Source organism: Nannospalax galili, unplaced genomic scaffold (assembly GCF_000622305.1).
Source record: "Nannospalax galili isolate Female #2095 unplaced genomic scaffold, S.galili_v1.0 scaffold751, whole genome shotgun sequence".
NCBI classification, from domain to species: domain Eukaryota; kingdom Metazoa; phylum Chordata; class Mammalia; order Rodentia; family Spalacidae; genus Nannospalax; species Nannospalax galili.
The window spans coordinates 1,614,143-1,628,119 of record NW_008331125.1 but is presented as its reverse complement, the minus strand read 5'-3'; the positions used below and the strand labels follow the sequence as shown (position 1 = coordinate 1,628,119).

Below are 13,977 nucleotides of genomic sequence, written 5' to 3'. Positions count from 1 at the left end.
AATACAGTGAGGGAGTGAGAAAGAAGCCCCAACCTTATCTGAGGAACTACTGGTAACCAATAACTACTGGAAGAGTGAGATTTGGTTTTCTTTAAGGGTTAATAGGTTAAACAAGCTCCAGCGAATGGACACACACTAAAAGACAATTGGGGACACAAATTTGGCTTGATAGGCCTTAGCATATATGAAAGAGTACATGAAATCTGGTGGTGGAGATTTATAAGAGGGATGCAGATAAGGGAAGAACTCTAAATAGAATTGAAATATAGTTTATGAAATTTGCAAAACTTCAATTAAAAATACAAAAACGATTTCTCATTAATAGCTAGATTCTAGTATCAGAGTCCTAAAGAATAAAATTTTTGTACAAATCAGTGCTAACATTTTTTAAATTTTATTTATTATTTTTATTTTATGTGTATGCATGTATTGTCTGCATGTAGGTAAATGCACCTGTATCATGCAATGCCCATGAAGGTCAGAAGAGGCTGTCAGATCCCCTGAAACTGGAGTTATGGACAGTTGTTAGCTGCCATGTGGATGCTGGGATTCAAACCCAGGTTTTCTGCAAAAACAACAAGTGTTCTTAACTGCTGAGCTATCTCTCCAGACCCTGAAAGATGATTTTTAATAAATATGTCTTTGTGTTTTACTAAAAAGTTACTAATTTATTAAGTATACTGTCAACCCACCAAAGTCAAGTACTTATATGATATAAATTGAATACTCAATATTTTCTAAAATATTTATCGTTATTCCAAAAAGTAAGCATCTACTTTGTTAACAGTTAATGAAATTGAATGTTTAAAAGGATTTTCCATTTCAAGGAGAAGGAAAAAAGGATCATGATGGAGAGGCAAAGGAGGAAGAAGGAAATGGACATGATCAAAATGTTATATGAATGTATGAAATTACTACAACAAAACTCATTACTCTGTATAATTAATATATGATAATAAATAATTCTTAAAACTAAGAAAGTATTGCTACATGTTAGAACATGGATGACCTTTAAAAATTATGCTCAATAAAAGAAGCCAGTTCTAAGCACAATATTCTATAATTCCATGTGTATGAAACATCCAGAATGAAAAAAAATTCATAGAAACAGAGAGTACATTAGTGGTTCCCTGGTACTCAGGGGTTGCTGGAAAGTAGAAAGCCAATGAGAACAGGTGCAGAGATTATTTGTCAAATGATGAAAATGTTCTAAAATTGTGATAACTACTGCACATTTCTATCAATGTACTGAAAGTCTTTGAATCATGTGCATTAAATGGCTTCATTATAAGGTAGACAAAGTATATCTTAATAAAGATGTTTTTACAATAAAAGTATATGATGTACTAAAACTGCAATTTTAAGTACAATAGAAAACTAAATTTAGATGCCCCATCTGGAAAAGCAGTTTTTTGTCATTGTTGTTGGATTGGTTGGATTTGGGATTGTTTGTTTGTTTGTTTGTTTGTTTGTTTGTTTTCTGAGACAGAGTCTCACTGTGTATCCCTGGCTGGCCTGGAACTTGCTTTGTAGATTGGGTTGGCCTCGAATTCATAGAGATCTACCTGACTCTGCCACCTGAGTGTTGGGATTACAGACTTGGGCCACCACACCTAACCCCTGCCAAAGCAGTACTTTTCAGAACTGTAGAGTGTATGTCAGAGGTAGAGGAATGACATGACTTCAGGAGACCTCACTCCGGACTTCCCAGTATCTGACTGAGCATTATTATAAGAAGTAGAAAATTCAGAGAATCAAGAAATTAATAAATAGTCATGGAGGAAGGAGGGGGTCTTGCTGGGAGAATGCAGTGATGGGGGTCTTGCTGGGAGAATGCAGTGATATAAAGATGGAAAGGGGAATAATGGAATAAGAAGGATTAAATGGTGGGGGGATTTGGAGGGCAGGGCAGGGGAGGAAGTGTGGGGAAGAATAACTAACACTAAAGGACTTTAGAAAAAGCTATATAGAAACCTACCACTATAGAAATCTTCTTAAAGTATATATACACACACACACATGTATATAAAATAAAAAGATATTAAAAAGAGTTACCCTATAGCAGGAGGACATTGCCCTTACTAGACACCATAGGCTAACAAAACAAAACCACAATGTCAGGAATAAACTACCTCTCTTGAAGCTGTTGACCAAGGGTCCCACAACTGTCAAGCACTACTGGCCACTGTATTTACTCTTGGTTACCCACCAGAGCTTCATGTTAAAACTCTATTGTTAAAGATCCTATATACATGAACTGTAGAAAAAACAAGGAGAAATCAATTGGTGCTGACTTCAAAGCCTCATCTCTCCTGGCTAGATTTCATAGTGCTGGAAGGTGCTATGCATGCTACCAGAAGAAAAAAATATCAGTAGCTTTACCTATCTATTAATCCTGTTAACTAAAACAACAACTGGCCTAGCAAGATATGGCCACCAGTGAAATAGTGGCATGAATATTATGGGAGTAATCAACCGCTTTCTAATTGGATTTAGGGTCTGCTTCACAGACGGGGCCCCTAACTGACATTGATATGAGGCCTAGGAACCTGAAGCTAGACAGGTCACAGAGTTAGGGGAAAGCCTAATACTAGTTTTCTACTAAATAGTTGTAGTATTAAATTGACTCCTAATGATTTATCATTATATTTATAGATTAATGTATCTCTAACTCACACTAGAGAAGCTTACGGATGCAGCAGATTGTGATTACTACAAAAACTGACAACTGGCCAACGTGTGGAGTACAAGAGTCTACAGAATGCTTATCCCTGAACAGGACACCTATATCAAAGTTTTGCCTCCCAAGACTCTGGTATCATTGCAGAAAAGTAGACAGAAATATTGTAAAAGCCAGAGGTGATAGATGATCACAATGAAATAAAAATTTCCACATAGCTGGTCAATTACTCATATGAAACTCATAACAATGGTGACAGCATGTGCAAGACCCATGCAAGCTCCAGCCAGACAAAATTTTAGCTTAGATGTGGGGAAGTAGGTAGGAAACCCCAACACTACCTGAGGAACTGCTGGCAACTGGTGGCTGCTGGGAGGGGGACATTAATCTCTTTTAAGGGTGAGACTCTTGGTAGGTTAACTACGCTCCAGTGGATGCACCCACAAATTAGACTCTGTAGGCATACACACACACACACACGCACACACACACACATTAGTCATTCTGTTCCCAGCACATCCATGGCTTGTGGTCCCAGGAAACACCTGAAGCCTATAGCAGCTCCAAAGCATTGAATACTGGATAAATTGACTAGCCTGTTTGCTCTTCATCCATCCACTCGTCCTCACAAGCTGAAAAAATATCTGTCTCTCATCATTTTCCTAAGGAACAGACTTAAGTATGCTCTGACCAGAGACTAAGTTAAAAAGATTTGCGTGCAGCACTTCATTAAGACTGATGGCAGACTCTCTGCTTCCCTGTGCTGCACGGCCTGCCAGCCTGTTTCCTGGACTCCCCGGCTGAGCTCTGGGCCCAGGGCCACCACTGCTTCCTGATCTCTTACATCCAGACAGACCCAGTTCCTTCTGGAGGTCCCCAGGAGTCCTCTGGGCCTATCCCACCCTCACCTCCCTCTGCTTCCTTGGGCCTGCAGGACCCACCAGCCTCTCCAGAGTAAGTCGATGGTGCCCTCTGCGCCTTGTGTCCCCCATCCTCATTCACCCTCCCATCTCCCCTGCCCGTCTCTCCTCCTAGCCTGGGTCCTGTCCCATTCCTTGTCTTGGTCCCCCAGACACCCAGGCAACCACCACTGCTTCCTGTTCCTTTGCACCCAGACCAACCCAGTTCCATCTGGTGGTCCCCAGGAGCCTTCTGGGCCTGGGCCTGCCCTCACCTCCCTCTGCTTTGCTGGGCTGCATGGTCTGCTAGCCTCTTTCCTGGACCCCAGGGCTGACCTCTTGTCCCAGAGCCACCACTACTTCCTGATCCCTTGCATCCAGAGGAACCCAGTCCCTTCTAAGGTCTCCAGGGGCACTCTGGGCCTGGCCCTGCCCTCACCTCCCTCTGCCTTCCCAGGTCTGCAGAATCCCAGCCTCTTCCCTAGACTCAGGGGCTGACCTTTCCTCTTCCTGGTCCTTTGCATCCAGACAAACCCAGCTCCTCAGTGCAGGCCCCAGTTTGGGGCCACCTTCCGCCCCCATCTCCCTTTCCATCTCTGAGTGTCAATGCCACTAGCTACCTGAGACCAGTATCTTTCCTATGCCCTATTCCCAGGCAAGTCCAACCCCCAAATTCCTGAGGCCAAAATCTTTCCTGGAGGGATCCAACCTTAGGAGAAAGCCTTAGAGCGTCTGATCCTCATCTGACTTGGGCCTCTGTGGGAACTCCTGAAGACAAAAGCAATCTGGCCACTCCAGTATAAAATTAAAAGAGAGAACTGGAAGCTTAGATGGACCAGCTTTTTAATGCTCCAAAAGTAAACCACAAAGGCACATAAAGTTTACAAAAAGAAGCAGTCCTAAAATTGAAGACTACAGTCTCACACAAGAATCAGAAACTACAAAAGAAATCCACATGTCAAAATCACAGAGGAAAAAACAAAACAACGTACAATGAGAAACCCCTAGAGATAATGCAGGACATGGAACTAAAAAGAACAATTATAAACATGATAAAAGAATTCAGTGAATGTAAAGAACACACAAAGAAAGAAATCAAAAAACTGAAGGAAAATAGGGATAAACTTCTGAATGAATTTAGAGAAGAGCTAGAAACATTGAAGACTGCTCAGGCTGAAATGAAGAAGGACATGAAATGACAGGAGAAAGCCTCATCAATAGGATGAATGAAAAAAGGATGGAAAGCAGAATATCAAGACTGGACGATACAGTGGACGAACTAGACCACTCAAGCAAAGATTATGAAAAATTTAAGAAAGCACAAGAAAGGAATATGCAGGTATTTTGTAACACCATAAGAAGACCAAACTTATGAATCATAGGCATACATGAAAGAGAAGAATCCCAAGATAATGGCATGGACCAGATCCTCAACAGAATCGGAGAAGAAAATTTCCCAAAATTAAAGAAAGACATGCCCATACAAATACGAGAAGCATAGAGAACACCAAACAGACAGGACCAGAAAAGAAACTCTCCATGGCACATCATAGTAAAAACACTAAGCGAACAGAACAAAGAAACAATTCGAAAGCTGCAAAAGAGAAACAAGTCATGTAGAAAGGAAAACCCATTAGGATTACAGCTGACTTTTCAGTGCAAACTATGAAAGCCAGAAGAGCCTGGACCAAAGTATTCCCAGTTTTAAATGATCACAGATGCCAACCCAGATTACTATACCCAGCCAAAATGTCTATTATAGCTGAAAGAAAAGAAAAATCTTCCATAACATAAATAAGGCGAAGGAACTCGTGTCCATAAAACCACCCCTTCAGAGAGTTCCAGAAGCAATACAAAGAGCTGAAGAAAGGAATGACTATACACAAGGGGTTGCAGAAAGAAATTCAATGAAGTTATAACTGTGGAAAAGTACAGTTATATCAAGAATGTAAACAGAAATAAAAATCATAGGAGTCAATACACATCTTTCATTAATAACTTTAAATATTAATGGACTGAATTCCACAGTCAAAAGTCACAGACAATAAACCAAGAAGATATAACAATCATGAACATATATTCACCAAACTCTGGTGCACACAACTTCATAAAAACAATACTACAGGACTTTAAGACCCAGATTAATCCCAACTCATTAATAGTACAGGACTTCAACACCCCACTGCCTCCATTAGCTAGGTCAACAGGGCAGAGAGTTAACAAAGAGACATCTGAATTGAACAATACCATATATCAAATGGACCTAACAGACAACTACTGAGTATTCCACCCAAGCACCAAAGGACATACTTTCTACTCAGTGCCTCATGGAATCTTCTCCAAAATCGACCATATACTGGTGCACAAAATAAAAAAACCTCAACAAATACAAAAAGATTAAAATAATTACATGCATTCTATCAGACCACAATGCAATAAAGCTTACAATCAAGAGAAGAAGCTCTAGTCACCACATGAACACATGGAGATTAAACAAGACACTCCTGAATGATGAATGAGTCGAAAGAGAAATTAAAGAAATAAAAGTATTCCTGGAACTAAAGAAAAGGACAATACAACATGACAAAACCTCTGGGACACGCTGAAAGCAGCCCTTAGAGGGAAGTTTATAGCTCTAAGTGCCTACATCACCAAAAGATCCAGAACATTTTAAGGGAATATATATATACATATTTGTCTTTTTTAGACAGGGTCTCCTTGTAGCCCCAGCTTTCCTGAACTCACTATGTAGACCAGGCTGGCCTCCAACTTACAAAGATCTGCCTGCCTTTGCCTCCCCAGTGCTGGGATTAAAGGCGTGCGCCACCACGCCCGGCATTATAAAGGACTATTCTAAAAACCTATGCTCTACTAAATTTGAAAAATCTAAAAGCAATGGATGGATATCTAAAATCATGGGAACCACCAAAGTTAAACCAAGAAGATATCAACAGTTTAAACAAACCAGGAAGATATCAACAAGCTTAAACAGACCCATAACACAAAAGAAATTGAAACAGTAATACAAAACTTCTGACTAAAATAGGCCAGGACCAGATGGATTTGCAGCAGAATTTTACCAGACATTTAAAGAAAATCTACATCCAATACCACTTAATTTGTTCATAAAGATAGAAATGGAGGGAGAACTTCCAAATTCCTTCTATGAAGCCAGTATTACTCTAATACCAAAGCCAGGTAAAGATACAACCAAAAAAGAAAACTATAGAGCCATATCCTTAATGAATATAGATGCAAAAATTCTCAACATGATACTTGCAAACTGCATACAGACACACTTCAAAAAGATCAGCCACATGATCAAGTCGGCTTTATCCCATAGATGCAGGGATGGTTCAATAGATGTAAGTCAATAAACATCATAAGTCATAAAAATGGGCTCAAAGACAAGAACCACATGGTCATCTCAATAGATGCAGAGAATGTCTTTAACAAAATTCAACATGCAATTTTGAACATTTTATGTTCAAACTCCTAGAGGGAATTCGACTGGAGGGAACATACTTCAACATAATTAAAGCCATATATAGCAACCCACAGCCAACATCATTCTAAATGGATTAAAACTGGAATCATTCCCATTGAAATCAGGAACTAGAAAAGGCTGTCCACTATCCCCACTTCTCTTTAACATAGTACTTGAAACTCTTGCAAGAGCAATAAGACAGGAGAAGGAAATTAAACGAGTTTAAAATTAATTAAAGGAGTTTATTTTTCCAATAATTGGAAGAGATCATATTACCCCTTTTTGATTAACACATTCAGTAAAGTGGCAGGTTACAAAATTAACCTACAAAAGTCTGTAGCCTTTCTATATACCAATAACAAGCAATCAGAGAATGAGCACACAAAAATACTCCCCCCCTTCACAATAGCTGCAAAATAAAATAAAATAAAATATCTTGGAATAAATCTGACCAAAGACATTAAAGATATCTACAATGAAAATTTTAAATCTTCAAAAGAAAGAGATTGAGGAAGACATCAGAAGAGGTAAGGACCTCCTATGGTCATGGATTGGAAGAATTAATGTTGTGAAAATGACCGTCCTACCAAAAGCCATTTATAGATTCAATGCAATGCCAATCAAAATCCCCATGACATTCTTCACAGAATTGGAAAAAAGCATCCTAAGATTCATATGGAAGCACAAAAGACCTCGGATAGCCAAAGCAACCCTGAGCACTAAGAGCAATACCAGGGGATTACTATACCAGATTTTAAGCTGTATTACAGTGCTATAGTCATAAAAACAACATGGTACTGTCATAAAAATAGACCCATAGATCAATAGAAAGAAAATTGAAGACACAAATATTAGTACACACAATTTCAGCCACCTGATATTTGACAAAGGGGCCAAGAACATTCACTGGAGGAAAGACAGCATGTTCAGCAAATGGTACTGGCAAAACTGGATCTCTACCTGTAGAAGAATGAAACTAAACCCCTATCTTTCACCTTACACTAAAGTCAGTTCCAAATGGATCAAAGACCTCAATGTAAAGCCTGAAACTCTGAAACTGTTAGAAGAAAACATTGGCAAAAACCTAAAAGATATAGGTGTAGGAAAGGATTTCCAAACCAGACATCAACTGCTCAGGAAACAAGGTCAAGAACCAATAAATGGGACCTCATTAAACTAAAAAACTTCTGTACATCAAAGGAAGCAACCAAGGAAGTGAATAGAAAACCCACAGAATGGGAGAAAATCCTCATCAACGACACATCTGACAGAGGTTTAATATCCAGAATATATAACGAACTCTAAAAACAGAGAATCAAGACAAGAAGTAACCCAATTAAAAGACAGGCTAAGGAGTTGAACAGAGAGTTCTCAAAATAAGAAGTAAAGATGGCTAAGAAGCATCTTAAAAAATGTTCAGCCTCACTAATAATTAAGGAAATACAAATTAAAACCACTTTAAGATTTCATCTTACCCCAGTCAGACTGGCTAAGATCAAGAGAACAAATGATACCAAATGTTGGAGAGGATGTGGGGAAAGGGGAACACTCATCTAGTGCTGGTTGGGCCTCAAACTTATTCAACCCCTATGCAAAGCAGTGTGGAGAACTCTTAAAAAACTACAAATGAACCTACCATTTGACCCAGTTATACCACTCCTTGGCATATACCCAAAGAACTCATCCTATTGCAGAGATACTTGTACATCCATGTTTGTTTCTGTTCTTTTCACAATAGCTAAGAGATGGAAGAAATCTAAGTGTCCCTCAATTGACGAGTGGATAATGAAAATGTGGTTCATTTATACGATGGAGTTTTACTCAGCAGTAAAGAAAGATGAAATCATAAAATTTGCAGGACTGCCTCAGAAGTAGTGCAAGACTGTGTGGTTTTGGTATTTGAAGACCCTCCCCTGCCATAACAGAGTGAGGGGATGAGGAGAATATCATCAACACCATAAATCTCAGAGACAAGAGTGGCTACTTAACCAGAGGGACAAGACTGAATTTTGAAATGATTGACTGCACTTGTTCCTCCTGTATATTTTTCTGGTTGAAGATCACTTTAGATGTTAATCTACTCCTTCTCAGACTGCTGACTCTGAGTAAAACACAGTTTAAAGATTAAGAAAAAAAAAAAGATTGATGGCAGAGTCAGAACAGATATAACCTACCTGCTGGGTTCATGGATTTCATCAGCACTGATAAGACTGAAGAGAATTTCCATTTGATCTATGACACCAAGTGTTGCTTTGCTGTTCATCATATTACTCCTGAAGAGGCCAATTACAAGTTGTGCAAAGTGAGAAAGATTTGTGTGGGGCACCAAAGAATCCCTTACCCAGGAAACACACACCATTCACTGCTCTGATCTCCTCATTAAGGCGAATGACAACATTCAGATTGAGTTGGAGACTGCCAAGATAACCGACTTCATCAAGTTTGACACAGATATTTGGTGACATGTGTGGATGGTGACTGGAGGTGCTAACTTGGGAAGAATTGGTGTGATCACCAACCAAGAGATATCCAGGCATTTTTGATGTGGTTCATGTAAACGACGTCCATGGCAACAGCTTTGCCACTGAGCTTTCCAACTTTTTTGTTATTGGCAAGGGCAACAAACCATAGATTTTTCTTCCTCAAGGAAAAGGAATCCGCCTCACCATTGTTGAAGAGAGAGACAAGAGGCTAACTGCCAAACAGAGCAATGGGTGAAATGGTGAAGTAATACATATGTTTTAGCAAAGGACAAAGATGTTTTCTTAAACCTCAAAACTTGTGCTCCCTTGTGACTTGGGGCAGAATTAATATTATGCCAGTTCTGATCATATGCCTCAAGATATCTTGTATTTTATCAATTTCTCCTTTGAAACCCTGTCCAACTACCATGTGATCAAACTTACACTTAGATCTGAGGGTAAATGGAGCAGAGGCGTTATCCTAGTTAAGACCATCCTGGACCAACTCTATTCTAGTTGACTACTGAATACAGACACACATGTGAGTACAGCCAAGACCAGATGAGTCTCGATTCTCACAGTTTCATTTAAACCAAATAGAAAACTAAATAAGTGGTTGTTATTTTAAGGCAATAAATTTTGGGGCAATTTGTCAGACTGAAAAAGCTAAACAAATACAGTTTCAGACCTCAATGTGCTTCTGTTCAAGGGAAGAGAAAGAAAACAACAATAGCGAAATCACAGTATACTTAGAGAGACGGCAAAATTTCAAAAAAAAAATTGCACTAGAGTGAAACATCAAAGGGTGCTGGATGGCAGGGAAGGAAGTTGCTATTTCTACAGCTGCTAGGAGTGCCTCACAAGAGCTATCTAAAGCATAATTTTGAGGCTTGGTGAAAATAAGTGCTTGTATTTATGAAATTTACTGTGAAAACTACACTTTACATTGAAGAAGAACTGCCAAGAAGCTCCAGATTTGGAGATTTATATGTTCAAATTGTAGAATTTTCTCAGATTTTACTAGAATACTCATTTATATTGAAATTATTAGTTAGGATTCCACCTCTCTTTTTTTGTTCATTCTTTTAAAAAATTTTGAATTAAATTTTTGTGATTTTCATAAAATATATTTTGATCATATTTAGATTTCCTCCCCCAACTATATCTCCCCTTACTACTCCCTTCCTGATTTAATGTATTCTATTCTATATATAACTTTATTCTTTAAAATTAATACTGCTATTTAATTTCACCTCCAGCATCATACTATTTAATTACATTTCCAGTGTGTCTCTGGAGATGCTGGAGTTTCTTGGTACTTTGAGAACCATCTGGTCTTGGCCGTGCTCACACTTGTATCTGCATTCAGTGATTAGTCAACTAGAATAGATCTTCCAGCAAATAACTACAAGACTGACCACATGGTAGTTGGACAGGGTTTCAAAGGAGAAACTGATGGAGTGCAAGATGTCTTGAGGTATATAGTCAGAACTGCCATGATATCAATTCTGCCCCGAGTCACAAGGGCAGCACAAGGTTCAAGATGTAAGAAAACATCTTCTTTGTCCTTTTCTAAAACATATGCATTACACCACATACTTATTTGTGGATAGGTGTGCTGAGAACTTTTAAATATCTATTCTCTTAGCAATTTTCTAAAGCCTCCATATCTTGACAAAAGTGAAAAATCACAGTGCAAAAGAAGCAGACACAGAGGGAAATTATGATGGCCATTTCTGTAAACAATGTACCAAAGAAACTTTCCATGATTTGTTAACTGCTGTACTTTAAGCTTTTCGCCTGGCCTTAGATGTTCTTAAAATATTACTTGAATGAATGAATGTATATATGAATTATCTTTTGACTACCCCTAGTCATAGTATGTCCCATAAATTGCCTTCTCTTTGTTGTAAATACTTACATATATAGATGCTTATATTAAAGTCTACTTTGGGTGAATATTTATAATTAGAGTCCAGTATCTGCTGTTCTTTTAAGGTTAAAGTCAATTTTCACAGTCTTAGTTCCTACAAAGTCAGGGTAATTGCTTCTAGAGTCTATTCACATATTATAGACGACTTCCCCTTCAAGGACCTTGGAGGAGTTTCAAAGCACTTTCTCATCAATCTCCACAGCTATTAACAAGATAGGTGGGTCTCATTATGTCTTCCTTTCTTTTTCTTCCTTTCTATGCCTAGTCAGCCTGTTTACCTTTCTGTTTTCAAGGACAAAACCACCTTAGACACCATAGAACTACTGGTTGCCACTTGATGAAAGCACCTTGAAATCTTGGCCTAAGGAACGTTCATTCAGAAAGCCCAGGTCATTGAACAGAAACAGAGGCAGATAGCATTGCAGTGTCCACAACAGCATCATATATTTACATGTCTGCTGACTCTATGTATTTTCCTTTCACTGACATTGCCAAAGAAGCAAAACAGTTTGGAAAAAGAGAAGCATTCTCTGGTTACTTTAGTATCACTGGTTCTCGGAAAATGTATGACCCCCAAACTTCAAATGTTGAAACTGAATCACCAACGGTAGTATTAGCATGTGGGGCATTTAGAAGGTAGCAAATCATGAAGGCAAACTCTTCCCAAATAGGACTAATGCCCTTATAAAATAGTCCCCAGAGAGCATTCTTAGCCCTTCTTCCATGTGAAGTTATAGGAAAAAGATGTCTGTCTATGAGCTAGGAAACAAGTTCTCAGGAGACACTGAACTTGGTGCCTTGCATCTCCCAGCCTCTTGTACTGTAAGAAGCAAATCTCTGTTATTCATAACCTCCTCAGTTCTTTAGGTGTTTTGTTATAGCAGCCCATACAGACTGAGGCTCTCGTGGATAGTCTAAATGAGGATTATTGATAAGTCAACTTGGTTACTTCACTCTCAGCTTACCTGAATGGACAGATTCAGCACTTAAGCTTTTTGTGTTCTTCCTAACACACTGCCTAATATGGCATTTTATTATATATATATATAAAACTTTTTTATTTTATGTGTATGAGTGTGTTGCCTGCATGTGTGTGTGCACATGTGTCGTGCAATGCCTGAAGAAGTCAGAAGAGGGTGTTGCCTAGAAGAGTAGCCAGTGCTCTTCACTGCTAAGCCATCTCTCTAGTTCCCTAATATTATGTTCTAGAATTACTATTCCTGAGAGATTTTTTTCCCCTTGGAATTGTGCCCTTTTAAAAAATGACTAACATGCTCTCCTGTTAAGAGTTACAATAATCAGAGAATTGATCCAACCACTGTTCTGGTTGGTAGCACACCTCAAGTACACATTCAAGCAGCAGATTGTTCAAAGCTGTGACATCAATCAATTCCTTTTCCAACAGGCTGCTGCCATCTGGTCTGGATCTTTTCACAGAGAACAAAGCCTTTTCACATTCACAGATAAAGCTATGAAAGGTAACACCCATACAAGAAGCAACCCAGACTTTCCTTCTGTCACTCATCTAAATCTCTCTGGGTTAGAAGCCTGATCAGGATCTCCAGCTCTCTCTCTTTTCATAAACACCAGGTTCTGGCAGTTCTTTCTTTGATGCATTTTTCATGGTCATACTTGTTTTTGAATCCTACCAGTCTTTCTCCACTGGTCTTTATTGCTTCACACCTGCATCACTGAAATCCTCTCCGAGCAGGACATTTCTTTCGTTAGTGGTCTCAATGATCAAACCTATAGATTTTATCTTTTGAACCTGTATTTAAGTGCCTCTACATGTGATCTCTAGAATCTTTCCCCATATTCACGCACTAATTTGTAAATGTGTTCTAGTTCTAAAATGCCCTATTTGGCATTTTTTAACAGGATTTAAATGGCATATTATGTATGAAAAATCACTTGGCAGAATTAAAAACATCATATGCCAGGTGTGGTGGCGCACGCCTTTAATCCTAGCACTCGGGAGGCAGAGGCAGGCAGATCCCTGTGAGTTCAAGGCCAGCCTGGTCTCTATAGTGAATCCAGGACAGCTGGGGCTACAGGGAGACCCTGTCTCAGAAAGAAAAAAATTATATATATGCTAATCACTTTATCATGTGGCAACCTTGTTGCCACCATTCCTGTCCTTATTCTACTCAAAACATTTTCCTTTTATCTACTTCCCCTAGCCTCACCCTTTGGCTTCAGACCATCTTCTCCCTTTCTCCTCATGGGCCCTTCAGATTGTTGAACAGAAGTTTTTCTGCCTTATTGTTTATGATCAACTCCTGAATAATCAACCCTGGTTGTTAATCAACTTTGAGCAATCCATTTGAAAATGTCATTGCAGGTGCCTATTTGTCAGTCAGCAGATGTCAGATTCTCTTTTGTCACCTCTTAAAGAATATATGGCTTTACATACCACCTCCCATCTACCCAGAACTCAATCCTGGATGGAGTTTTCCTTACCCATTCTTGCTGGATCACCCCACCCTGCAGTGTTCTCTGAATGTCCTCTGAATGAT

The 13,977-nt window shown here is 39.0% G+C and overlaps 1 pseudogene; it reads left to right on the top strand.

Annotated features, from left to right (window-relative positions):
- Positions 1–3,201: 3,201 nt before the first annotated feature.
- On the top strand, positions 3,202–9,784 carry LOC103752490 (annotated as a pseudogene).
- The last annotated feature ends 4,193 nt before the right edge of the window (positions 9,785–13,977 follow it).